General features: G+C 37.1%; 1 long non-coding RNA gene across 1 annotated transcript in view; it reads right to left on the reverse strand.

Annotated features, from left to right (window-relative positions):
• The window catches only part of LOC120892597 (uncharacterized), a 163,578-nt gene that overhangs the window by 115,713 nt on the left and 20,565 nt on the right, over nt 1–27,300 (reverse strand). The window contains exon 2 of the long non-coding RNA XR_013426165.1: nt 1,428–1,586. This is a non-coding gene — a long non-coding RNA (uncharacterized LOC120892597). The remainder of the gene's footprint in view (nt 1–1,427; nt 1,587–27,300) is intronic.

The raw sequence follows: 27,300 nt of genomic DNA on the forward strand, positions 1-27,300 counted from the left end.
GAGTGCATGGCTGAGAAAAACTACTCATGTCATGGCTGAGAAGTGAAAGAGACAGAGAGAGGAAGACACTGGGGTCACACCAGCTCCTTCAAAGTCACTTCATTAATAGGTAGAAGACTAGGTGGGTCCCCCCTTTTGAGGGTTCCACCACCTCCCAATAGCACTCTGCTGGGGGCCAAAACTTTACTACAGGGACCTTTGGGGGACATTTAAGGTCCAAACTAGAGCAGCAACCAGTTGAAAAAAAGAAAAGAAAAAATAAAGATCTTAAAAGTACAGTGATATCCTTTATATGAGTGATTATACATGATTATTTATAAATTTTCACAACACAAAAGAAATTCTTTGCATATGTGAGTTTATTTTCTGTCATTGTCTATTTCAAGTTCCTACAGTGCTTTAATGATAAATGAAGGATATTTGAGCATTTACATGAATTACTGTGTCTTAGTCACATACTCTGCACAAAACACAAAGTATAGAGAAAGATGTTTTTAGATACCAATCTCTTAATGTTTTCAAAATGTCCACAGGTTGTTCAGTATTATTAGATGTTCGTTCAAAACCCTCACTTTCCTGGAGTGTCTCTGATTCCTATTTTGTCATCCTTCCTCTGTTCTGTGCTGACAGCTCTCGAGTTGAAATCATCTTCTCTTTGCAGTCAAATTTTAACAATCCAGTTATCTTTCTCTCTCTTTATTATTCATCTGTCTTAAACCAAACGAAGAGGAATTTTTTCCATTGAGACTTATTCTCTGTACTTTGCAAAAATGAAAGTAACTTTATTATAGAATTGAATTCAAATAAAAGAAAGGTCTGAACCACATTTAAAAGACAGTTTGTATCTGAAGAATTGAATGGATTTCTTTATGAAAGAGCACCACCTTAAGACAGAGGATGAAGGCCCCCAAGGGTAGCATTGTGGTGAAACTCAGAAGCACTCTCCTAAATAATGCCAACACAGCCAAGGAGCCGGCCATGGAGAGCGCCGTGCAGGGCAGCCTTACAAAAGAGAGAACCAGCACTGGTCCCCCAAGAGAGCAGTGGCCTTCCTCTCCAACAGGCAGTATGTTAAAGGTGTAGACAGTGAAGAGTATGTTAGGGGAGGGGCAGAGAGTAAAAAAAAAAAAAAAAAGACTTGAAGGGGAACAGGAGAAGAAAAGTAAAATAACGTGAAAGTGAGGCTGCCTTATATATGGACCAGGGCCACCAGCAATCCATAACACGGTCTGACAGTGTTTAATGCAGACAGTGGAAATGCATTTTAGAAATGAGAACTCTCCACAAGCAGACTCGGGGTGACCTGGGTGAGGTTCCACTTCTTTTTTGTGCACCATGAGGGCAAGGTACAACTGAAAAGTGGTGTTATCGGGTATCTTGGATGCAACTGTCCCTGCCTCACCCAGGACCACCCAGTGCCACCTTACCTGGCCCTTCATCAAAGCTTGGTCACAACTCCAGCGGCTCTGGTAGAGGCAGGGAGGATGCAGCTGACATTCTCTAACATGTAGCGACCCTCACAAGATGATTGGCACACTGCTTCAGAGAACCGCTTAGCCCTCTCAAGTCTGGAGATCCGTTTGAAACTTGGAAGGAAATTAGGTGAACACAATATCACTGCCAAATTTAGAAACTTGTTTACATGCCCTGCAGAAAATATCATAGGCTTTTTTAGCGTCTCCTTTAAATATCCACAGATTATATTTCCAGTTTAATACCTGGGGCATTAATTCTATTCATTTCACGAGCTTCAGTGAATTTCACTTTTGGAGCATAACATTGCTTTGAAAATGTGTCCTCTAACCTATGATATTTATGTATCATTTAATATGAAATTTATGAGGCTCCATTTCTGATTTCCAAATGGATGCAAATTACAACCCGGTATTTACATTCCTTCATTTCTAACTCACATACATAAAGTTTGACTTTAAAATGCCACTGTGCTCGTCTGTTTCACAGAAGCCATATGTATTTATATGTCCTTTGTGTCTCTGGCTCACTATGAATTTCAATTTTTAATTTAATATTGGGCAAGAATTGTCTAGAAAAGTACTATGCCATTGAGGGTAGAGAAAAATTTTTTTTTTTTCTTTTAATTCCTGAGACCTTTACACTTTGTCAGAGAAGTCATACCTGGAAGCACACCGTTCTCTAAGCTTTTTCCTAGCTTCTTTTGATTTACAGTTTAAAGCTGTAAGATTTCTTTGCCACTCAGGTCATATTCTAGGGAGGGGAAGGATTTTTGGTCTGTTCCATTTATATTGTTCGGTAGAGTGGATATTAAGAAAACTACCATCCTCTTTATTGAGGATAGCAAAATGGTTTCAGGAAGAAATAGCTTATATTTAATTTCCTTTACTAAACATTTCATTTGATTAAATACTATGAATCCCTTTGCATTTCCACGTGTGGCATTCAGATGGTGAAATGCAAACCTAAGACTTAAAAATAATAAATCTTTTTAAAAAAATTTTAAAATGTTTGGAATAATGATGATTGCTCACACCTACTTTGCATATAGGCACTGACTTTGCAATAATAATTTAGCTATGAGGAAATCCTATAAGTGGGCACATATTTTTGTGTGCAAAATTTGGACAAAATACTTGCCATGTCAGAAATTTTGACTCAGTGTAATTGCTGCTAAAATATTGCCACATGAGTAATTCTGTTGCAGGAATGGAAAAACAGGAAAATCATATAAACACATCAAGAAAGACCTTGTGATATTGTGTGTGCTTTCCTTAGTGGTGTTCTTCCTTCCGTTTGTTTATCATGCTGAGTTGTTTATGTTTACGACTTATCTCTCTTGCCTTCTGATAATTTGTGATGCACAATGTGATCTTTCACTTACAAAAAAAAAGGCCCATATATTCACTCAACAAAATTTCCCTGCCATATTATTAGCCTTGAACTCTATAAAAAAATGTAAAACTATTAAAAATATGTAGAAAGTATTTGAATTAATAAACAAACAGACCACCCCCACCAACCAGTGCAGGAGCCAAGGCCAAGGTTAGACCCAGGACCACCCTGCCAACTGGTAGACCCACCCTGCAGCCCACATACCCTGGCCCAGGACCACCCTGCTGACCCACAGCAGAGCCAGGTCTAGCCCACCTCCATTGTGGGACACTGCAGCCGTCACCATAGCCCTCCCCACACTGGAGCCTCCACCTTGGGACAACAGACAAGGCCTGGAGGCAGCTGCATCTCTGAAGAGGCAACCCACCCTTTCACTCAATTCTGAAACTGGCTGCAGTCATATTGGGACACCCCCATGCTATCTTGAGTTACCTCTGCTATTGCCACCACCACCTTTATTTGCAGTACCATTTATTGGGAGACACCAGCTGGGGACTAAGAAGCCCGAGACCAAAGGGAGTTATAGGTAATCCACAGGGACAGTACAAGATTATAGGGTAGAGACTGTAATACCTCAGATCTGCACTGCAAGAAAAGAAGACACATAGACAAAATGAAAAAGGAAGGGAGGAAAGTGTCCCCCAAACATGAAGATACTACAGTAATAGAATCCATGGACAGAGCAGTTGATGAAATGTCAGAGAACAAGTTCAGAATGTACACAATTAAAATGATCTACAAATTAAAGAATGACCTAAGTGAGCAAATATAGGCAAAAATTGATCACTCCAACAAAGAGATAAGAGAACAAATAAATACAGGCATCCATTGATCACACCAACAAAGAGATAAGGAGCAAGACTATTTTGAAAATTTGTACTCCAGTAAAATAGAAAACCTCGAAGACACTAGTTCTAGTTCTCACTAGAATTCAAGAAATTTAGTATATCATATCTAATTGGGACCCATTTCTGTTCAGTCTAGTAGAGAAGTTGATAAGCATAGTCAAATAAATGAGTCTAAGTTCTTCCTTTTCCTCAATAAGATTTTCTTCTATCGTTTCTTTAATTATCAATTTACATTAATTCCTGCTGTTCTTGGAAACTGTAAATCACTTATTAGTTCATCAGAATCTATCTTCTACATCTTTTCCGTTCTTTCATGAGTTTTTACCTCCATATTCTGGTCTTTGAGATATTTCTTACACATAATTTTCCATACCAATGATCGGACCTCAACTGAATATCCTACATATAAATGATCTATTATGCAGTTTACTTGACAAATCATATTTTTCATTGTAAGTTTATTTTATCTAAATTTAGTTTTAGTGTAGTACTTTATTTCCCAATGTACCCTTGTCGGTGTATTTAACTATCACATGTAGCAACTAGCTATGTTGGATGGATAATGGCCTTCTCTGCAGACTGTTCACGCTCTCTGATTGATGTCCAGTTTAGATTGGCTGAAACTCATGTGGCCCAGCTCGTGAGGCTGAAGTTATCATTCTCAATCCACAGAAGTGCTACAGGGACTGGCAAAATAGAATGATCTCGTCACTTATAGGCTGCTAATGAGTAAAAAGCAAGTTGCCGGATTTGTAAAAACTCCCTAACAAATCTCTATTCTACCTAGACTACCCACCCCTTGGGTCTGGTAGAGCTTGGCCCTACTCTTCATTGGCTTTGTGCCCAGAGAAACCAGGTATCCTTGGAGTAGGCCATGTCACCACAGATTCTACAATTCTGAGAACAGAAATTTCCCAGGGCACTCCACCCTCTGTCTCAAGGCTCCCGTATGCCAGTGTTGGTGTTTTCCATGTAACTCCAAAGAAACCCAGAGCTCACTCACCTTCACTCACCCACCACAGGCATAGACTACCCTGAGGCTCAAGATCAGCATGTAGAGTGGAGCTGGCAGTAGTGGGAGTGTGGAGATTTCATGGTCCCTATTAGTACTCAGAGGGTTTTGTTTAGTTTTGCTCTGTTTTTCAAAAAACTGAGTCATGCAATTTTTGTTAGTGTTGAGTATATGCAACTGGATCCCAGGACTATGTGTGTGTAGCTGGCTGAATCCACAGCTCTGGGTCCAAGGTGAGGCAGAGCATCATGGCAGAAGGGTGTGGCAGGAGGAAGTAGGGCTCTGGGAGGGTACCTTTGGAATTTACATACTGTCCCTAGGAAGCAGAGCTCGCTCGCTCTCTCTGTTTCTTGATCACTCTGTCCAGAGCAGCTTTCCTCTGCTGGGCCCTTCCACCATGATGTGCCCTTCGTGTGGGCCCAGTGCTATGGAGTCAGCCATCTATGCACTGAGACCTCTGAAACCATGAACCAAAATAAACTTTGCCTCCTCTGTGTTTTCTTGTCTGGTCTTTTGGGCACAGTGATGAAAAAGATGACTAAAACAAGGGGAAGAGTTTATAGATTTAATGTAAATTTTTTTTTTACTTATAAATATGGGGGAAAGTCAAAAAACAAGATTTTATTTATTTAATGGTAGGATAAGGCTGTTAGATTTCAGGATTATTCAAGGTATTTCTCTGAGCTGATGTTTGCCAGCCCTCCTAGTTTTCTTAGGAAGTAAGCCATTTGCCTTAGTGGAGACCCATAAAATTTTCCCTTCTATTTTGGTTCTTATATTTTTAGGATTGCACTTTAAATTACTTAAGGGAAAATATTGTACCTGATTCATTTTTACATCATAATTTTGGCTCACTGCTTAGATGAATGCATGAAAACTAAGGAAAATTTGTAACTGGTTACAAGAAACCAAGAAAATAAGACAGTATAGCATAAAAACATGAAACAAATGCAAAACAAAATAAAATATCTAATCTCCTGCACAAAATAGCAACACACACACACACACACACACACACACACACACACACAAAGATACACAGACAGACACACACACACGTAGCCAGATTTAAATACTATTCTAACAAAATGAAGTTGTTTTGTTTATTTTATTTTGGATGATTTTTCTCTGCTCTATGTTAATATATAGATGCCTTAAATTAACTCATTTTCACTACAGTAGGATACAATAAAATACATTTTGTTAAAAAAATTAAAAATGAAAGAAATGTTAGCTCTTATATCAGCTGAAATTATGCTGCAACTAATAGACACAGTTGCAGAGATCCAACTGCTTATTCACACAGGCATCTGGTGCTGGTCTGGAAGCTCTTTAAAGCCATGGAGGAGGTGGGATTATTTTGTCTACTTGCTCTGACATAAGCTGTGTGTGTCTACCGTGCACACGGTGGCCATCTGAATCTTACAGAACACTTCAGCCATCACAGTTGCCACAGCCATGGAGAAAAGCAATGGCATCATTTTATTAAAACTCACTCTTCTTCAAGGAGGATATAAGTATAGCTTTTGAGCAAATCACTCTGCCAGTATTTTGATATGGAAATGGACAGAAGAATGGAGAAGACAACCAGCATTTCACACCACATCAACTCCAAAGAAAAGCTTGATTATCTTGAACAGTCTCTTGATTCACAATAGGATGTAGAAATTCAAAAAAATTATACCTAGTATTGTTATTCACTCTGAGATATAGATCTTCAATGCAAACACTCGATTGAAGGGTAGTTTATATCTTTTTCTAAGGACTGTTCTGATTACATCATAAACTTGAACCACTTTTGCTGAAAAAAAAAAAACAACAATACAAAATTCCTGCCTTTATAGATAGTGGGTTGATCTCTGATCACCTGTATTTATATAGCAGTAGTTCTTATTAAGGATATAATTTTAACATATCACAGATTGACAGATTGTTCAGGTATAACATACATTATACTGTCACACAAGACTGACCTCATGAACACGTGACCTCTGCAGCAGTCTCCCTCAAAAGAGCTCCACCCTGATCCTACTGTTGCCATTTTTAAATTTCTTAGTAATTCTAAAGAAAGCTCCAGGATTTCATTTTGCATTAGGAACCACACATTTTGTACCCAGTCCTGTTCACACATAATATAGTAAAAGAGTTCAGAAAATAATCAGAAACAGCAGTTTTGAAAGTGTGATATCCCAGAAATGAAAAATAATAGTCTACTACTGACTATAGATTAACTATATTTATGTCTCTACTGGTAACATTTACTAGATAGATACATGGAATAGCCCCAAACTTAGAAATCACATAACCTGGAGCTAATTAAATGCTGCATCTAATGGAGTGAAATTTATTGACAGCTCACTAAAATGAATTAAGAGAAGCAGTAACTGCAGTGTGTTAAAAGTAATAAAGGGTTGATTTTTTTCCTAAGCTCTTAGAAGATTATTATAAAATTGCTCTAGGCTATTCAGTTAATGTGCTACACCCAATTACTATTCTTAAATCAGTGAGGATATGTCTATTTATTGAAAAGTAACTTACTTGTTATTGTTTCTAATTTTTATTCATACTTAAGAAATTGGACACTTATTAAATATTGAAATTGAGCAAAGCACATTGTAGATGTCAGGTTAATGACATGCAAAGACCAATTTGCATTGCGTTATCTCTGTTTTCAGGCACTTTCATTTCTAACATAATTTTAGCACAGGGAACATAAGTCTATACAACTTTCTTCATATTTAATTCTTGAAGCTGAAATTTTCCACAAAGACTTTTATGGGAAAATGAAGGCTCTTATTCACTTTATAGTGATGAAAATCCATTTGGAAACTCTTTCTCAAGGACATTGAAAATTATATCTAAGACCCAATTGTTCAAAAAAATTTTTTGAATTATTTATAGCTGTTTTCCATAATTGATTCATATTGTCATGCTGTATATTATGCAAAAGATACTCCCTCTACCCTCTTTTATACTATAATTAAAGAAATTCCAAACACCAAAAAGTAAAACATACAGATGATAGAACATAGTGCTAAGGCATCAAAGCAATCGGTGCTACTTTAAGAAAACATAAAAAACTGAAATCATAATGTCAAGGTTGAGAAATCCAGGAAGATATTTAAATTATGCTAATTTTTCATTGATTAGTCCTATAAAAAGATCAACCTCTAGTTCTTTGATTTACTTTATTATTTCAGGATTTATTTGCTTTTGTTTTATTAATTTTAACCAGGAAGATCCCTTTAGTATTTCAATGCACAAGAAGAACTTTGTAACTTTAAAGTAATATTACACTTTGACTTATTCTAAGAGTTCTCCCTGGAACACTGTCAGCCAGTAAAAGAAAATACAAAGTATGCTTTGACAAAGCTGGAAGCCCTCTGTTTATACTTCTAATGTAATATTACAGGCCAGCTCAAAGCACTAATGTATTAGCTTGATTGTGGTGATCATTTCAAGGAAGCATATGTGTATCAAGATAGCAAGTTACACACCTAAAATAATACAAATTTTACTTGCTAATTGTACCTCAATAATGCTGGGGGGCAGTGAAGCACAGAGAAAAAAATCCATCACCTGTTCAATTATTTCGCTAATTCACAAAATTCTCTGTGTTGCAAAAGAATTCTACTTTTATCCTGTACTAAATGGACACAAACTAATGTAAAACAAAGTGAATTCTGAAACACAGGCAAAATTGGTCCTAAAGAAATTCTTCTGTCCATGAAATTCTTAAAAATACTATTTCTTACATAGAAGCTATCTTATATCATGTCAGAATGCAGTGCTTCCTAAATAAATGGTACTCTATGTGAAATAATATATTTAAGTGTGAAAAATAACTTTTGACAATACCATAGTAAAGAATTGGCAAGTGTCTTTTTAAAATCCCCAGGTAAAGGGGTCTTACTTATGTCCAGTTCCATTATTTACTGAACTGAGAAAGATAGGTTAGATACTTAAAACAAATACATACAAACGCTCATGTATTTTTTTGAAATTAGAAATTTATCTAATCTGTAATTGTTAGTTTCAAAATTTTTTGTGAGAAGATGTGCTTGAAAAGCTATGGGGTCAAGAGCATGAAGTTTGATGGAAACCCAGAGGAAAACTACTGTCTGTGTCCTACCATCAATGGGAAGGTATTGAAGCTTATTCCTAGGAGATGCTCCATGAGCTAATCCTTCACCCTTATTCCCATTACTTGAAATAATCATCTACAGCCAACCCATACAATGACACCAAAATATGACTTGTATGTAATTGGCTAAATGCTATCTTATTAGATATATGACAAATGTAATCTTAGATTATGATGTTCCTTCTTGAACTTACTAACAGATATGAAGATCATAAGTAAATCCAAAAAAGCAGATGGAAAATGTATAAGAAAAAAAGGAAGGAAGGGAGGAAAGGAAAAAGAAAAACTCTGCTTTTTTATTTAGAAATGTGAAAATTCTTATTTTTTTTCTGTTAGAGAGTCTGATTGTTCTGTATAAAACGGTATGTGTGTGTGTGTGTGTGTGTGTGTGTGAAATGTCACATTTTTCTTTCTATGACCAATGTGAACAAGGAAAAATTATTGTTAGTCATAAGAGATTGAATGTCCACATGACCAGAATACTGGAGGGAGAAGAACTATATGGTGAGGGCATAGGAAGCATCTTCAGTGAAATGATGGTGGGAAATTTCCCAAATCTTGAGAAAGACATGGACATCCAAGTACAGGATGCATTTAGAATCCCCAAGAGACAGGACCAGAAGAGAGCCTCTGCATGATATATTATAATTAAATTGTCAAAAGCATAGAACAAGAAAAAATATGAAATGTTTCATGAGAGAAGTGCCAATTTACATTTAAAGGTAAACTCGTTAGACTAACAGCGGATTGTTCACAAAAAATTCTAATTTCCAGGAGGGCAAAGAATGGTTTATTTTAAATCATGAAAGAATATACTGTCTGCCAAAATTATTATTATTATACCCAGCAAGGATATCTTTTAGAATTGAAGATAAAAATAAACTTAAGGAATTCATAACCACTATACCAACATTATAGATGTTTAAGTCAATTCTACCCTCAGACGAAGCAGAAAGACAAACACAATTTTGAAAGCATGTGAAATAACAAATTCCACTAGAAGAGTAGATATGCTAATGAGAAATAGGAGAATCAGACATCAATGCAGTAAACCGGCAAACTTCTAAGATGAATAAGAAAGGAAGAAACAGACAGTGAATAGTAAAATAAAAACAGAAGAAAAAAATCAATAAAGCAACAAGAATAAGCTTGTATCTTTCCAAATAACTCTGAAGATAGTCTTAATTCTACAATCAAAAAACACAGACTGACTAAATAAATTAAAAAACAAAACTCAACAATATGCTGCATACAAGAAACTCACCTCAGCTGCAAAGATATACCGAGACTGAAAGTGAAAGGATAGAGAAAGAAATATTCCAAGTATGTGAGCCTGAAAGCGAGCAAAAACAGTTATATTATATATCCAACAAAATAGACTTTAAGACAAAACCAGTTATAAGAGACAAGGATCGAAGGACCAATACATTAAGAAGGTATAATGCTTAAAATATATATGCACTGAATGTCAGAGCACTCAATTTAAAAACAACAAAAGTACTACTAGACATAGGGTGAGATGATAGACCCTAATACAATAATAATGATAAACAGCCCATCTCACCAATAGATCCAATGAACTGCACAGACGTTTACAGAACAATCCATCCAATAGCTATTGAATACATTCTTTTCATAAGTATGTAAAACTTTTCCCCAAATGTACCATATATTAGTCCACAAAGCAAGTCTTAACAGTTAAAAAAAAATTTAAATGATTTCTGACATCTTATCTGCTCAAACCAGAATGAAGCAAAAAATTAACAGTAAAAGAAATGGCAGAAATGACACAAACACATAGAGAATCAACAACACATTTTGAAGAAACAGTGGGTAGTAGAGAAAATCTGGGAAGAAATTTAACAATTATTTTTAATCAAGGAACAATGTAAATACAAGATACCAATACAACTGGGACACAGCAGAATATTGAGGAAATTTCATAGCAATGAGCATCTCCCTCAAAAAAAAATAGAGACTTCTCAAATAACAATACATCTCAAAGTCTTAGAAAAACAAATAGAAGCCAAATGCAAAGTTAATAGAAGAAAAGAAAGAAAGAATAAAGATCAGAGCAGAAATAAACAAAATGGATACTAAAAGCAACATGAAGGATTGATGAAACTGAAAGTTGGTTCTTTGAAAATATAAACAAAATTAACAAACCTTAAACTACACCAGCAAAAAGAAAGAGAGAAAAGACACAAATAAAATTAGGGATGACAAAGGTGATATTACAACAGATACCACTAAAATCCAAACGATCATTATGAAACATTTTGAAAAACATCTATTAAAAATTGGAAAATTCAGACTAAATGGACTAATTTCTTGAAAAAACATAACCTATTAAAATTAAGATAAAAAGAGAATTAAAAAACATAAATAGATCAGTGACAACAAATAAGATTAATAGCAAAGAAAATTCTAGGACCAGATAGGCTATTTGCTGAATTTTACTAACTTTTAAAGAAGAATTAACACCATGCTTCTCAAACTATTCCCTGAAACAAAAAGGAGAGAAACCCTTCCAAATTCTAAGAAGCCACTTTTACCCTGCTACCAAATATTGACAAGAAGACAACAAAACAAAAGGAAATTATAGACCAATATCCCTGATGAACATAGATGCAAGAATCATTAGAAAAATACCTGCAAACAAAATTCAACAGCACATTAAAAGATCATACACCATAATCAGGATGGTTCCATTCCATGCATGCAAGGATGGTTCAACATATGCAAAATCAATAAGCATAATAAAAGTGTATTAGTAGAATCAAAAATAAAAACAACATTATTATCTCAACAGATGAAGAATAGTCTTTGACAAAATTGAACATCCTTCCGGGTACAGTGGCACATAGGCAAGAGGATGGCAAATTCCAGGGCAGAGTGGGCAACTTAGCCAGACCCTATCAGCATCCCCCCCCAAAATGGCTGGGGATGTAGTTCAGTGTTAGAGCAGTTACCTAGCATGCATGAGGCCCCAGGTTCAATCTCCAGCACCACAAAAATAGCAAAGGAAAACAACAACACTATTTCTTCTGATAAAATCCCTCAATAAATCAGTCATAGAAAAACCATACACCAAGACAGTAGAGGATTTATATGACAAACCCATTGCTAATATTCTACTAAAGGTGGGAGAGGGGAAACTGAAAGCATTTCCTCTAACTTTAGAAACAAGATAAGAATGTCCACTTTTACCACTCATATTTAATACAGTAGTGGAAATTCTACCCATAAAAATGAGGCAAGAGAAAGAAATAAAAGGCATAAGAATATGAAATAAGGAAGTCAAATTATTGCTGTTTGCAGATGATATGATTCTATACGTAGACAATCCTAAACATGCAACCAAAAGATTTTTACAACAAACTCACTAATGCAGTAGAATATAAATCAATATATGAAAATCAGTAGATTTTATATACAACAATAATGAACTGAACTTCTGACAAAGAAATCAGAAAAGCAATCCCACTCACAACAGCCACAAACTCAGACACAAAAAATAAGATACCTAGGAGAAATATACCTTAGGATGTGAAAAATTGCTACAATAAACATTAGAAAACACTGAAGAAATAAATTGAGGAAAATTTTAGAAGGTAAAAAGACCTTCCATGTACATGGATTGGGAGAATTAATATTGTTAAAAAGTCCATCCAACACAAATAAATCTACAGATTCAATGCAATCACCATCAAAACACCAATGACATGCATCAAAGGAATAGAAAAATTATAAAATCCATTTGGAAATATTAAAGACCCTGAATTGTGAAATCCATCTTATGCAAAAGGAGCAATCCTAGAGGCATCATATACCTGATTTCAAAGCATACTACAGAGCTATAGTAGCAAGAACAATATGTACTGACATTAAAAAGAGACATATATCTGTTTTTCTATTTTGTCAATAGAACAGAAGAGAAGATCTAGAAATAGATTCACACATTTTTCAGTCAACTGATTCTTGACAAAGATAAAAAAAATACTTTGGAGAAAGGAAAGTCTCTTCAATAAATGGTGCTGGGGAAAATTGGATATCCAAATGCAGAAGATTGAAACTTAATCCATGTCTCTCACCCTGTACAAAAATAAACTCAGAATGGATCAAAGACCCTAATATAAGACCTGAAACTTTAAAATTCTAGAAGAAAACACTTCAAGATAGTGGCACAAGCAATGGTCTCCCAAAGCAAGAATTGACAAATGGGATTACATCAAATTAAAAAGCTTGTGCCCAGCAAAGGAAACAATAAAAAGAGAGTGAACTCACAGAATGGAAGAAAATTTTTGACGAATCTTTATCTAAAAGATGACTTATGTATAGAATATAAAAATAACTCAAAAAATTCACAACAAAAATCAAACAATCCAATGATCTCAATAAACAATTCCCAAAAGAGGAAGTACAAATGTCCAAAACATATATGAAAAAACTCTAAGATTCTATTTTATTCCAGTTAAAATAACTATTATTTTTTTTAAAAAAGTAAGAAATGTTGACCAGGTTGTAGAGAGAAAAGGAAGCCTCACGTGCTGTTGGTGGTAATGTGAACTAGTGCAGCCACTGGAGAAAACAGTGTGGGGGTTCTTTAACAAAACCACAAAGAGAACTGCCATATAGGCCAGGTGTACCTTCCCGGATATGTCTCAAAAGAAAATGAAGTCCATATGCAAAAGAGACCTGCATGCCCACGTTCATCACGGCACCATGCACATTAGCTAAGTAGGGAATCAGCCCAGGTGTCCATCACCAGGTGAATGGAAAAAGAAAAGACAGTATATATGCACAATTGGGTACCCTTCTGCTGTAAAGAGGAATGGAATCCAGCTGTTTGCAAGAAAATGGATGGAAAGGAAAGACATTATGTTAAGTAAAGTGAGCCAGACCCAGAACAACAAATATTTAATGTTCTCTCATATGCAGAAACAAACAGAAACCGATGAACCAAAAATTGAAGGGCAGAAAAGGGAAGAACAGGGGACAGAAGGAGAAGAGGGGAGGATATAATCAAAGAATGATATATTTATGTACGGAAATGTCACAGTGAAGCTCGTTAATTCATATAATTAATATGTATTAATAATAATAGTTTAAATTTTTTAATAAAAAAGAAAAAGAAATATCATGATGCTCCCTTTTGAACAAACTAACAGATGTGAAAGCCACATATGTAATCTGAAAAAGCAGACTGAAAAACATATAAAGTTGAAAAAAAGGAAGGGAGGGAGGGAGGCAGGGAGGGAGGGAGAACACGCAAGAAAAAGAAAAAATTGGTGTGTTTCATTTGGAAATGTGATTTTTTTTTCCCTGTTGTAAAGACTGATTATCTTACTTTAAATTTTTTTTTGTAGAAATATCCTACATTTTTCTATTGTTAACCAATGAAAACAAAACAGAATTATGTTAGCCCAACACCATCACAAAGCAGAGCCCACAGCCCACTAGCTTAAAAAGAAATCAGGCCTTCAGAATGGCAGAAACACCGACTCCTCTTCATCTTCAGTATGCACACCGTACCCACCATGTCCACAGCCATACTGCACAGAAGCTGCTCATGGTGGATCTAGGAAGCATTTATGCACTTTATTTTCCCCCAATTCACTGAAAACATTACAATAGAAAGACACTTTGGAGGCAAACTCTCTCTGCCTTTCACACAGAGCGGTGGATCCTCCCTCTGGCTTCAAATAAACAGTTGTGCTGACAGCAGCTCTGTTCCTGGCTGGACACTTCGTGGAGCCAGACATTCCCTCTCTTAACAACTATTACCCCTACTTTGGTAACTGCAGTGGCACAGAATTGCTTTTCAACTGTGGAACTGACCACTCTATTCCGTGTTCCATTGCTTCACCTTGCCCCTGTCCACACACCCAGTTCTTTTAGTCACCCCCACAAAGCCTTGTGTGACTGGGTCCCTACTAAACTCTGTTGAGCCCAGTGGTCCACTTTCTCTTGCATATGCTTTTCACAGGCTCCAGCAACACTCACCTTTTTGTTCCTTATACACAGAACATTTCTTCCTGGGGCTCATGGATGCTGTTCCCAATGCCATGAGCCCCTAGAAGTTCACAGGTCTGATCCTTTGGATCTTTCAAATAAACCTAGAAATGTTAGCCCCTTTTCTTCATGATACTTACCAGCATTTGAAATAATATTTACTTAGTGATAAATTATTTTTTCTATTTACCTCATACTAGAATGGAAACTCCATAATTAGGGGGACTTTGACTATCTTAATTCCGGAATCCTTCAGTAATAAATAGAGCCATTCCTGGCACATAATTTGTATATAATAAGTATTCATTTGTGAATGAATAAAGAAGTATGTGTATACATACATACATCATATAATACATATAATAAGAATTAATTTATGAATGATGAATATGTGTATGGGTATTTCAGTACACACACACAGAGACACAGCATGTATCACCCAGAGTATTCTTCGCAAATATGACTATAAACTCAAACCCCATAAGTCACCTTTCTGGAGAATCACCGCAGATACTTGAAGGAGTCACACTCTGACTATGTAATTTAGATGCACTACCATGACTGTCTCCCACTGCAGTGGTGCAGTTGCATAAACTCTGGGTCATTTTCCCTAGAATTAAAAGTGCAAGCTACGGTGCCTGTTCCTCCTCTTCTCGCCTGAATTTACTCACCAAACATCCCGACCTGCCTTCAGTTCCTTGTGGCACCATGTTTCCTCTGATCTGCTGAGTCTTTCACCCAGAATAATTCATGCCTCTCTGGCATATATAATTCATTTCATTCCTTCGACTTCCACACACTGTCTCTTTGGATTCCAGAACTTGATTAAGCTCCTTCCTATAGATCCTCCTGTTTTCTCTACTTACCTCCACTTACATTAATCATCTCATTGTGATTTTCAACTGTCTTTTAATATCTGTGTTTGTCATATTTCTCTCTGCATCTACAGAAATAGGCAGGGAGTCAGATGAATTTACCCATGAATGAATAGTCATGATCTACTTTCCAAATTCCATGCCACTGTGGCCGTTCCTTGTGTTCTTTATTTCCCCACTGCCCAATTTTGGAATGTGGGACTCACATTTGATCTGTATTTCTCACGGGATTTCACCTTGTGCTGGCCAATGCCAAGTGCAGCTAGACAGTATTCTTATGTTAATGCAACTTGTGGTATATTTCAATGTATTGCTACTTTTCGTTGTAAAAGTCTAAAAATATTACTCTGCTAAATCTGTGTTGGCCAAAGTCATGTTGAATAAGTTTGTCTTGCCTTTAATTTGATTGATGCCTCCTATTTTCTAATTCACCAAACCCTCAGCAAATATACCTATTTTCTTTGAAAATAAGGTTTCAAATAAAAATCATTTGCTCAGACATGATAGGCAAAATATAGCTACATCCAAGGCCACATTCTCAAATCCCTAACCTGGGTCCATTTCTGATCTGGTTTCATTCCTAGTCAAGAAAACTAATTTCCATGTGGCAATTCAACAAGGTCTACTCCTGTGACTTGAGTAAGATTTATCAATATTTGAACTGATGGCCTCACAGGATATCAACAGCTCAAGCCCATGGGAACAGGGACCTGGAACTCACTCCTCTTCTAAGGAAGTCACCCTGCCATTCATCCCATCTTTGAGGCTACTCACCCAAGGAAATATAACCTGCTTCTTGCCATCAAATCTTTTAAAAAGCCACACACTCCCAGGAACTCGCTGTGCCCAGAAAAGGAATTTCTCTCATGGTCACACCCTTTAATTCTTAACAGCAGTGTCACAACCATGGAAACACTGGTTCCAGCCCTACTGTGTTCACTCAAAGTGACGTTTATTTAAGTTGACCTATTATTCAAGCAAATGGCTCTCTCTAGATCTTTAAAGTTAGGTGGATTCATGCTGCTACTGTCATCTGATTACAAGCTAAGACAAAATTTTAATTTATTTTAAATGGCAACAAATTCAAAAAAAGCAAATCAATGTCACAGTGATAGGATCAAGTGCCTCTCAAACAGAAGGGAGAAGGTACGAATGATTCTCTTTGAGTATTATCTCCTAGGTATAAAATTAAGAACTAGATATTAAATCACAGAGACGAGCTGATCTTCTTAAGAGGCTCAGTGAATATGAGAGAAAAATGAATGACACGCGAGGTATTAGACCTCAGGAACCTGAGCAGAGAGTGGGGCAGGCTGAGCCGGTGAGATAAAGTGCCCTGCGAAGTCCCGTGGAGAGAAGGTAACAGGGAGCTGCCGAAAGAGCCTGCTCAGGCTGGCAGCAGCAGTCGACGGATCCAGTGCGATAAAGAGCTTATAAAGGTAACACGTCCGTCAGGTTTCAGGTGGCGGATGTCACTGCAAACGCAGCCAGGGCAGAATCACAGCCTAAGGTAGAGAGGGTACCAGATAGAAATAAATGATCGCAGAGTACAGAAGAGTCAAGAAAGGGCTCTGCTGGTTCCCATTTTATTTGAAAACAACAGCACTAACAAGACAATGATGAATATTCTAGGACAAACATAAAGGGCATTATTGAAATGGTAGATATCAGTCAGGGGAATTGGAAATGAGCTTTCTTTAATTAGGAACCGGAGTGGAATAACAAATGTTAAAGCGACATTTGGAGACACTAAAGATGAGACAATATGTTTTCATATGTTACTGTTTGCTGATGGACCTGGTGATGCATGGCTGCAGAGGAACTTAAAGAGTGAATAATAGTTGGCCATCTGGTTGCAAACTGACAGCTTTTGAAGATGGGAGTTCACAGGGAGCAAGGAGTAAAGAAAATAGAGGTTTACCAACTGCATCAAAGTTATCTGGGAGTAAAGGGGCTGCCTACTAATGAAGATAATTACCTCTTTTTGATAAGAGATGAAGGCACAAAGCTACAGCTGGATAATAAAAAATTCTTCTAGAGCAGAGTGGCATAAAATTATATTCAATTCAGGTCCCATGCATTATTAACTCCCTCAAAATTAAAGCATTTCTTTAGTCTCCGGCGAGGCAGAGGCAGGCTAAAGAAAGATCACAGGCTTTGAAGTCAGATAAACATGGATACAAAATACAGTTTTGCCTTCTACGTGCAACATTTGGAGTAAATCTTTTAACCAGTCCTCATTTTGAAAATGAAGAGATAGCTCCATATCTCACAGAGCTTGAGATGGTTGATAAAACGGCATGTCAGATGGCCACCGGAGTGACTCGCATTCATTATTCACTTAACAAATAGCTGTTGAGGCACGTGAGAGTCAGGCACTGTCTGCGCACACTGATGGAAACACTACCGCCCTCCACCCAGGTAGACATTGAATTTATGAAAGAGATGATCACTAATCAGACAATTACCAAACTAATTTTTAAAAAAACAAAAAGTCATGGTAGGTGCTGCAAAGGGAAAGTGCATAATATGATGGGTAGCTTCTCTGACTATCTTATGGGCCCTGGTGGGTGGGGGGGTGAGAGACAGTTGAGAGGACGTTAGGAAGACAGCTGGCTTTCACTGGGAGGAAGGAAGCGAAACAGGAACAAAGGAGAGCATTGCAGGAGAGGAGGCTGGAGAGGCAGTGGGCTGCGATGACAGTGCAGGCAAGTCTTGCAGCATGTGCGTGGACTGGTCAGCAGGAGAGGTCACCTTCCCCTTGCATGCAGTGATCTTGGTCTCACTGATAAGAATGCACCCAAGCAACACTGTCTCTGTGTTCCCCAGGGCATTTCATCTGTGTAATAAATGAGAGCCTCAAAAGATTGCAAGGTTCCCCTTGAGCATACAGCACATGTAGTGACCACCCTCTCCAACTGTGACGGGGTAGAACATTAACAATGGGAGCCGCCTCTGGCAGTGGGCAGGACTCAGGCTGCCAGTCTTGACCTGCAGGTGCAGCATGACACAGGCACCCATCTAGGAAGAGCTCTTTCTCTGAAGGGGCCACTTCTCTACATTCACACGCCCCACGCCCCACAGGGCCCCTCAGGTTAAGATCTTCTCCATCCCTTGCTTCTGGCTTCTCACTTGAGGGAAAGTGCAGAAATTCTTAAAAACCTCTGGATGAGTTAATTATCTTAACTTATCCTATATGTCAGGAGACCCTAGTTTATATAGGTTCACAAGAGTTACATAAAATGTGTCAGGACAGCACAGGCTCATTCTTGGTTTGTTTTTCATAGCTTTCTTTCTTCCTTTTTTCTGGTATAAGACTACAGCTATTTATTTATTTTCTTTTTTTATATTTCATCTATTTATTTTTATTTATATGAGAGCAGAATGCATTACAATTCTTATTACACATATACAACACAATTTTCCATATCCCTGGTTGTATACAAAGTACATTCACACCAATTCATGTCTTCATACGCTACATGTACTGAGGATAATAATGATCATCAGGTTCCACCATCATTTCTAACCTCATGTGCCTTCCCTTCCCCTCCAACCCCTGTTTTTCATGGCTTTCACTGGTCAGGAGGGTCCTCTGCTCCACATTATCCTCATGGAGGCAGGGGCTGGTTGAGGGAGTGACCACCATGTGGCCATAAGGGCAAGTCACAACCATGCACACCTCATAGGCTAAAGCAAGTCACAGGCCACTTTTATTTCAAAGGAGCAGCCCTACCATGGTTCTAGAACAAGGGAAAGTGAAACACTGGAAAATGAACATCTAGACCACAAGCCCCATTCTAAATCAGGGAGTCCGAGGACTCAGAGGGCATCTCTCGCACCTGCTTACAGAGCTTTGGCTTCCTTCAGTACTGTACAGTGCTCTCTTGACCATCTCATTAATTTCAAGGCACTTTTTCTGACAAACTTCCAGCTACTGCTGTTGGTCTCCAAGTGTCCTTCTCTAACGTGCAGGTACGGCCACCTTCTCTTGCATTATAACCCTCCCTATGCTAAAGTCTCCTAGAATGGACAGATAGTAATCAACTCACCTTCCTAATGAAAATATGCAATACAATGTTGTAGAGAAATATTTAAAAGGTCTTTTCATAAGTATGTTCTCATTTAGTGTCATAGTCAGTTTGGAGCTCAGTAGTATTCTCATTTTATATGGAAAGGAACTGGAATTCAGATTAGTATAGTGACCAGCCAGGGTCACGTGCTGATAAGTGACAGAGACTAGATTTGAGTGTCTGTCTGACTACCAAATATATCTTTCCACAGTGCTACATATTCTCCAATCCAACCTCCGTTTTTCATTACTAAACTTTGTGTATACGTAAACTATTGTGTATACATAAACTAAACTTTGTGTATACGTAAGCTATAGATCACACTAACAGAAAGCAAACAAAAACTTAGGGGCTACTAAGATGGGTGCACTCTGGAAATTGGTTCACATTCATTATCTGCATATGAGCACTTAGTTCCCGTGTGTTAACCTCATCAGACATGGAAGATAATAGCTGACCCCACCCAAGGACCCAGTATGGGATGTATTGACATAAAATAATGGAGTCACGTCTCCAAAGTAGTAAAAGGATTAAAATACATTCAGAGATAACAGAAGTAAAATACCCTTTCAAAATGTAAATTACTTCTTCCATAGCAACAATGATAATGTACTAATTCTAGGAGTCAAATAAATTATTCAAGAACACTGGCATTTTAGTTTGTCTCCTGACTCCAAAGGGAAATAGTGATTATGTCTAGCCCAGCCAAGCCTATGATAACGGCTGGGACGAAAGCAAAGGTACCAGCTCCAGAACTTCACCATGACGTTTCATATTTTAGTGAAAAGTATCCTTGGAGGGACCTTAGAATCAATCAGTCCAAGGTTCTCATTTTACATTCAAAGGACTTGAGACCAAGAGAGGTTAAGTGCTTTCCTTGAGGTCATGTAGCTTGTGGCAGTTCTTAAAGGCAGAAGGCAGATCCTAGCCGGGTAAAGGGCTGGGAAGAAAGCGGCCAATTATTAAGCATGTTCTTTGCTGCTTTATGCACATTGGCTCACCTCATGCTCAGTTGAACCCAGTGGAAAACATATCATTCTTCCTTGCATTCTAAATAGGTCAGGAAGGTAAAATGACTCGCCTCCAGCCACACAGTAAAAGACAGAGCCGGACCCAGAGTCTCTTTCACCCCCAAAACTGGGTATTTTCTCCTTCATCAAAACGCCTTTTGTGTCTGCCCTGCTGGTCTGGCAGGGTTTTGCTGAGCTGCTATTTAAAGAGATTATTTGTTTGAGATGATTTTTGGCTAAAGTTTCTTCTAATGCTGTCGTTCTGAGATGTCTGGCTAATGTGTCTGTACCTTCTTGAAGCACTGTCTTGTTTGAGAGGCTGGTTATATAATTGAAATAATTCAGGGATCATTAAGATGATATAAATTGTCTTCCTGAATTATGGTTGCAGGCCTTTCAAATGTCATGTACATGCAGGAGCCTTCTCCAGAGAAGCTCCCCGAAGACTGAAGCGCTATTGTCTCCCAGATTTGCAGTGGCTTTTATTTCCCAGAAAAGGAGTTCTGTTGTGCCTCTGGTCAGTGGATAATTAAGTCTCCTAGAGGAAGCGGGGGCACCTTCGCCCAGTCACTGTCACCAGGACACACCCTGTCAAAGTGAGTCAGGCTAGAAATGATACAACCAACATTCAGCCCCATCAGTCCTGCCCTAGGACTGCCCCTTGGTTCTGCAAGCTGATCTCCAGGGGGGCAAAGGGCAAGAAGCAAACCACCTCTGCCATCCTCCCTGGTGGCAAGAACAGTAACTACCCTGACACTTCAGACTCGTCACATTCTGATAAAGTTGTCTAGACCCTTTAAACTGTCGGGGTATCGTGGATGCGGGCGCCTGCTAGTGCTTCTGCCTGAAGACGTGTGCCTGCCGCTCTGCCTTTGCCCCATCCTGCATCCTGTGGTCCTGCTGCCCAGCAGGACCCTGATTCAGGTCTCTCCACTGCATTCCTGGCTGGAAAGATGGAGTCTCCCTTAGAGTCTGGCATGGGAAAAAGGGAATTTGGGAAATATAGGAAAAATTGGCAAATATGGGCAAGAATGAAAAATATTCTGACTCTCTTAATCGTGGTTTTTAGAAACTGCTCAACCAATGCCTTCAAAGAGCAGACAATCTTTTTCATTTGAGTAATGCTTTACAATATACAAAGCTTCTTCATTCTAACTTAGAGTCCTTACAGATACAAAGGGAAAGTATTATTTTTGTTTTAAAAATAGGAAACAACAAAAAAAAGTTAAGACTTATGAAAAGAGTAAATTTCAAAGAACTCAACAAATGCCTTTTGTTATCATTCACCTCAATCCTTTTCTCTGTTAAGCTATATTTTATCTACAAAGTAGTCTTGACCCTGGTTTTCCTTTTCCTTTTTCCCTTTTCTACAAATACTATATTGTTCTGAATTTTAATAAAACACACTGTAATGTGTTTTTTTTCCTCCTCTCGTACTTAAAAAAAATGAGTTAATATTTCTGTTTAACTTTGTGGACAGCCTCATTATTTTAAAAAAAAATGCAATGTGCTTGAAGTCCTGACATCTTTTAAAAACTAGGATTTTTTTGTCATATTTGGAAAGCTGACTCTGACATTTTAGCTATAGAAAAAAAAAATGTTGATAAATCTGTTATATTTGTCACCTTACCAAAACCAAGAAAGGTAGGAAATGGAACAGCTGGTAGATATTTCTAATCTAAACTGTCAGACAGAGTGAATGTGAAGAGAAATCTGTTGCTGTTGATGCTTTTGATGTAACCTCCAGGCAGGGTGGCCTTGGCGGGAAGCCACTGTGGAGTACCACTTTCAGGTACCAGCAAGTGCCCACATCCAAAATACCCAGAGGAAGGAAGGACCTATTTCAAAAAGAAATTCTATTTTTTTTTCATATGAACTGACTACTTTGAATTAATGCTTAAAAATCGTTTGTTGTGGTACTAAAATTAATGGAAGAGATAACACACCCTTATTATGTTCTGTATTTGAAGGAGCAGTTCCAACAACAGGGACCAAAATGACTGATTAAAAGTGGCTGCCTTGTGGTGTTTATATATTGTGCTGTAGACTAGGCTTCACATAGATTTGACCAAAAAGAGAAAAAAATACATATTGAAAAAGAAATATTCCTGTGTTTAAAAAAAAGTCAAATATTGTGTGTTTTGATTTGATGGCAGATTTTCAAAAAAACAACTAGAGTTTGATTTAATATTTATTCCCAGAGATCAGAGGAATGAAAAATATTTTATCAAATCTGCTGGGTTGAATCTCCTCTGTTACTTTTTTCTTCCCAATTTAGATCACATTCACATCAAATAGTAGGAATTCTTCCCAGAGTATTCAATTTTTAATTTTTATATTTGAATACACTTTTTTTAAAATCTGCTCAAGTGTCCTGAAGGAAGCCATTCACTTGTTTGAATTTGGGTCTTGTATTTTGTAGGTTTTTTTTTTTTTCCAAGTAGAAGCCTATGAACACTAGAAGCTCTTTAACAAGTTAGGTTTCTCAGAGTATTTTAGGATATGACTTCTTCCTTAGATAAATGTGCTGATTTGCTTAACACTGCTTCAGAGAGCACACAAAGCAATTTGAAAAATATGCAAATATTGTGTTTTTTTTTTAACATTGGAGGGAAAAAACTGTGTCCTACTTGCACGCACTGCCCTTTTTTACTTTTAAAGAAAAAGGAAAACATCCGTATGAAGATGCTAGATAAATAGCAGTACACTGAAGGGAAAACAAAAAGGAAGAAGTTATTTTCAGTCAATATCCAATGGAAATCAGGAAAATTTTCTGGTGAGACAGAAGAAGCCATCAAAATAACTAACAACCTTTTCTTTCGGTTACATTAAAAATATTTAAACCACCATGAGCAGTTATGAACAACAGTGGTTCCACCAGCTGTGTCTCATCTGATCTTAATTCCTCCCTCCAAACACGCAGTAGATCCAGGGTTATCCTAAGGAAGTGAATGAGAAGAATAAGTACCTTTTATCCTTTGTACCTAGCTTTTCTCTTTTGAATGCGTGTTTCTTGATTCCTATTGTTTTTTCTCTCCCAATAGTTAAAATTCCCCCAGCACCCTCCTCCAAATATGTGTCTACCTACAAATTTTCATGTTACCCTAACCTTTTCAAAGAGAGTCTACCTTGAGCCTATGGCTAAAAGTGGGGTAAAAAGACTTTCTCCACCAGAACACTTTTTAAAATTTAATCTTATACAAGACCTCACTGCAGAGCATGTTGAGGGTTGATTTCTTCTTTTAAAAAAGATAAACATAATAACTCTGCTCTTCTTCACCAAAGTGTCTTCTTCACTGATTTTTACTGAATTTTGTAAAGAATGAAGAGCAAGTACAGACAATATATATATATATATATATATATATATATATATATATATATATATATATCTTGATTTTGATAGTGTTTTCAACAGACAAGGTGTCAAAGCAAATGTCACCCTGGGAAAAGTTCAAGGGGCCAAAAGGAAGAATCCACAGTGTTAAAATGTTCACACTACCCAAAGTGATCCTAGATTCAGTGCAATCCCCACTGTATTGCCAATGACATTCTCCACAAAGCTAGAAAAAAAAATCCTAAAATTTATACAAAACCAAATAAGTATCACCCAGGCATCTATTGACTAACGAATAGACAAATCTAAACAAAAACAATCTTAAACAAAAACAAAGCAGCAAACACTGTAATAGCTGACTTCAATTTTACTACAAAGCTATAGTAATCAAAACAGTGTGGTATTGGCATAAATATAGATATCCAATTCAGGGGTACAGATTAAAGAACCTAGGAGTAAATCCACACATCTATAGCCAACTAATTCTTGACAAAGAACATGATTTGGAAAAAAAGACTCTTCAATAAATGGTGCTAGGAAAATTGGACATTCCCACATTGAAGAGTGACACTAAACTCCTATCTCTGACCAGTAAGAAAAATCAACTCAAAGTGAATTCATAGATTTAAGTGCAACACCTTAACTATGAACTACCACAAGAATACACAGAAGAAATGACTCAGGATTTTTAAATGGACAAGGATTTTTTTTCTATCAGGACCCAAAGGCATAGGAAAATAAAACAAATATAAACAAATTTATTACATCGAACTAGAAGTTTCTGCTCATTGATAGAAACAACAGTGTAAAGAGACAAAACACAGAATGGGAGAAAATATCTGCAAGGTATACATCTGACAGAGGTTAATATCTAGAATATAAAGAACTCTTAAAAACTCAGTAGCAGGCTGGGTAGGGTGACGCACACCTGTAATCCTAGTGGCTTGGGAGGCTGAACAGGAGAATTGTGAGTTCAAAACCAGTCTCAGCAACTTAGTGAGGCTCTAAGCAACTCAGACAGACCTTGTCTCTAAATAAAATATAAAACAGAGGTGGGGATTTGGCTCCTTGGTTAAGCACCCCTGGGTTTAATTCCTGGTACAAAAAAAATTAAAAATTCAATAGCAATAAATAGATAAATAGATAGATAAAAATAACCTGATTAGAAAATGGGCAATAGACCTAAATAAACATATGTCAAAAGATGACATCAAAGTTTCCAAAACACGTATGAAAAAATACTCAACCTCACAAATCATCAGAGAAATACCAAGCAACACCCAATGAAATATCACTTCGTACAATAAGAATGGCATCATCAGAAGGACAAAAGATAGAGTGTTGGTAAGGATGTGAAGGAAAGGGAATTCTTGCAAACTGTTGCTGGAAGTGTAAATCGGTATAGCTGCTATGGAAAACAGAGGTTCCTAAAAATAAAATGAAAATTAGAGCTGCCGTGTGATCCAGCAAGCCCACTACTGAGTGTATATCAAAAGGAAGGGAAGCTTGCATGTCAAAGGGATATCTGTACCCCCCTTCATTGCAGCTGGATTCACAATAGCCAAGAAATGGAAACACCAAAGTGCCTGTTAGCTGATAAATGCATAAGGAAAATGTGATACCTAGAAACAGCAGAATACCATTCTGCTATAAAAAGAATGAAATCCTGTTATTTATAATAAAATTGATGGAACTGGAGATCACTGTGTTGACATAAGTCAGGCACAAAAAGACAAGTAGCACATGTTCTCATCTCACTTACATGTAGATGATAAAAAAAGTAGATCACATGGATGTTGAGAGGGAACTGGTTGTTACCAGGAGCTGAGGAGAGTGGGCTGAGGGAGGAATAGGGAAAGGCTGATGGGTGGGTACTATGGACACTTAGCAGCAAGAAGCTCTTGTATGCTACTCACAGTAGGGAGACTATAAATAACAATAATGTGCTATGCATTTCAAAAAGCTAGAAAAGATTTTGAGTTTTCACCATAAAGAAGCGATTAATACTTAAGAAGATAGATGTTGCTAACTTCATCTAAACATTGCACACATTGCCTACCCATCAAAACATCACATTGCCCCCATTAATATATACAATTTTTTAAGTATCATTTTTAAATAAAATTAAGAAAAAAACAAAGACTACTACCAAAAATCCATCAGAGACTCATTATGAGACGTTCCAAGATTCTCACATGGATTTTTTCCAAATAAATTCATGAAGCCTCCTACTTATTCCCCGTTATTTCTTAAGATACTGGCATGTGTGAATAAATATTTATAGAATGGAAGAAACAGTGACCTTTGAAGTTTGATGCCTAGTTCCGTCAGTTGCTATCTGCATGATTTTAGGGCTAGTTACTTAACCTTTCTGAACCACAGTTTGATCATATTTGTTTATTAATTTCTATTAATAAAAAAGTAATATATTTTAAAACAATTAGCACAATAGTATGTGTGAAATAAGTGCTATTTGTCCTTCCACTAAACTCTCCCCTTCCCTGTTTCCTTGCAAGATTTCTCAAAATGAGTTCATCCACTCATTCACACACTGGGTGCTGCACCCTCTCTGGGCAGCCCGCTAGTACTACACCCGAGAGGGTGCAGACAGGCAGGCGGCACTCCATGGACATACAGAGGAGGGTCAGTAGTGAAATAGCAGATAGAGCAAAATTAGCAATATTGTGTAACAGAAATATATAACTAAAGGTCAAATGTGATGAAGATATATACTTTATTTTGTTAAAAGTTCTGTGTTCATATTAGCTATACTATAATGAACTTTTATCCAATGCATATTATATCATTGACAGATATGCAATATAATTGATGAATTCAAAGTCTATTGGACCAGCACAGCCAGCAAGACTTTCTCAGTAAATAAAAATTTATTGAAGAAAAATAAATAAAATTGAAAGCTAAACTTAAAATAATAATATTAACTAAAGATATAGAAAGAAAAGCTATGATTATTTAAATGCCTAGGAATCATTTGTAAAGTAAGCATATCTGAGCTCAGAGAGGGAAAAAAACCTATAATTTCTAAAATGTGGATACCATCCATACCATACTACTTCCCTATAATGTAATATAAAAATAAATTAATAATAAAAATATG

The sequence above is a fragment of the Ictidomys tridecemlineatus genome, chromosome 9 (genome assembly GCF_052094955.1).
Source record: "Ictidomys tridecemlineatus isolate mIctTri1 chromosome 9, mIctTri1.hap1, whole genome shotgun sequence".
NCBI lineage: Eukaryota > Metazoa > Chordata > Mammalia > Rodentia > Sciuridae > Ictidomys > Ictidomys tridecemlineatus.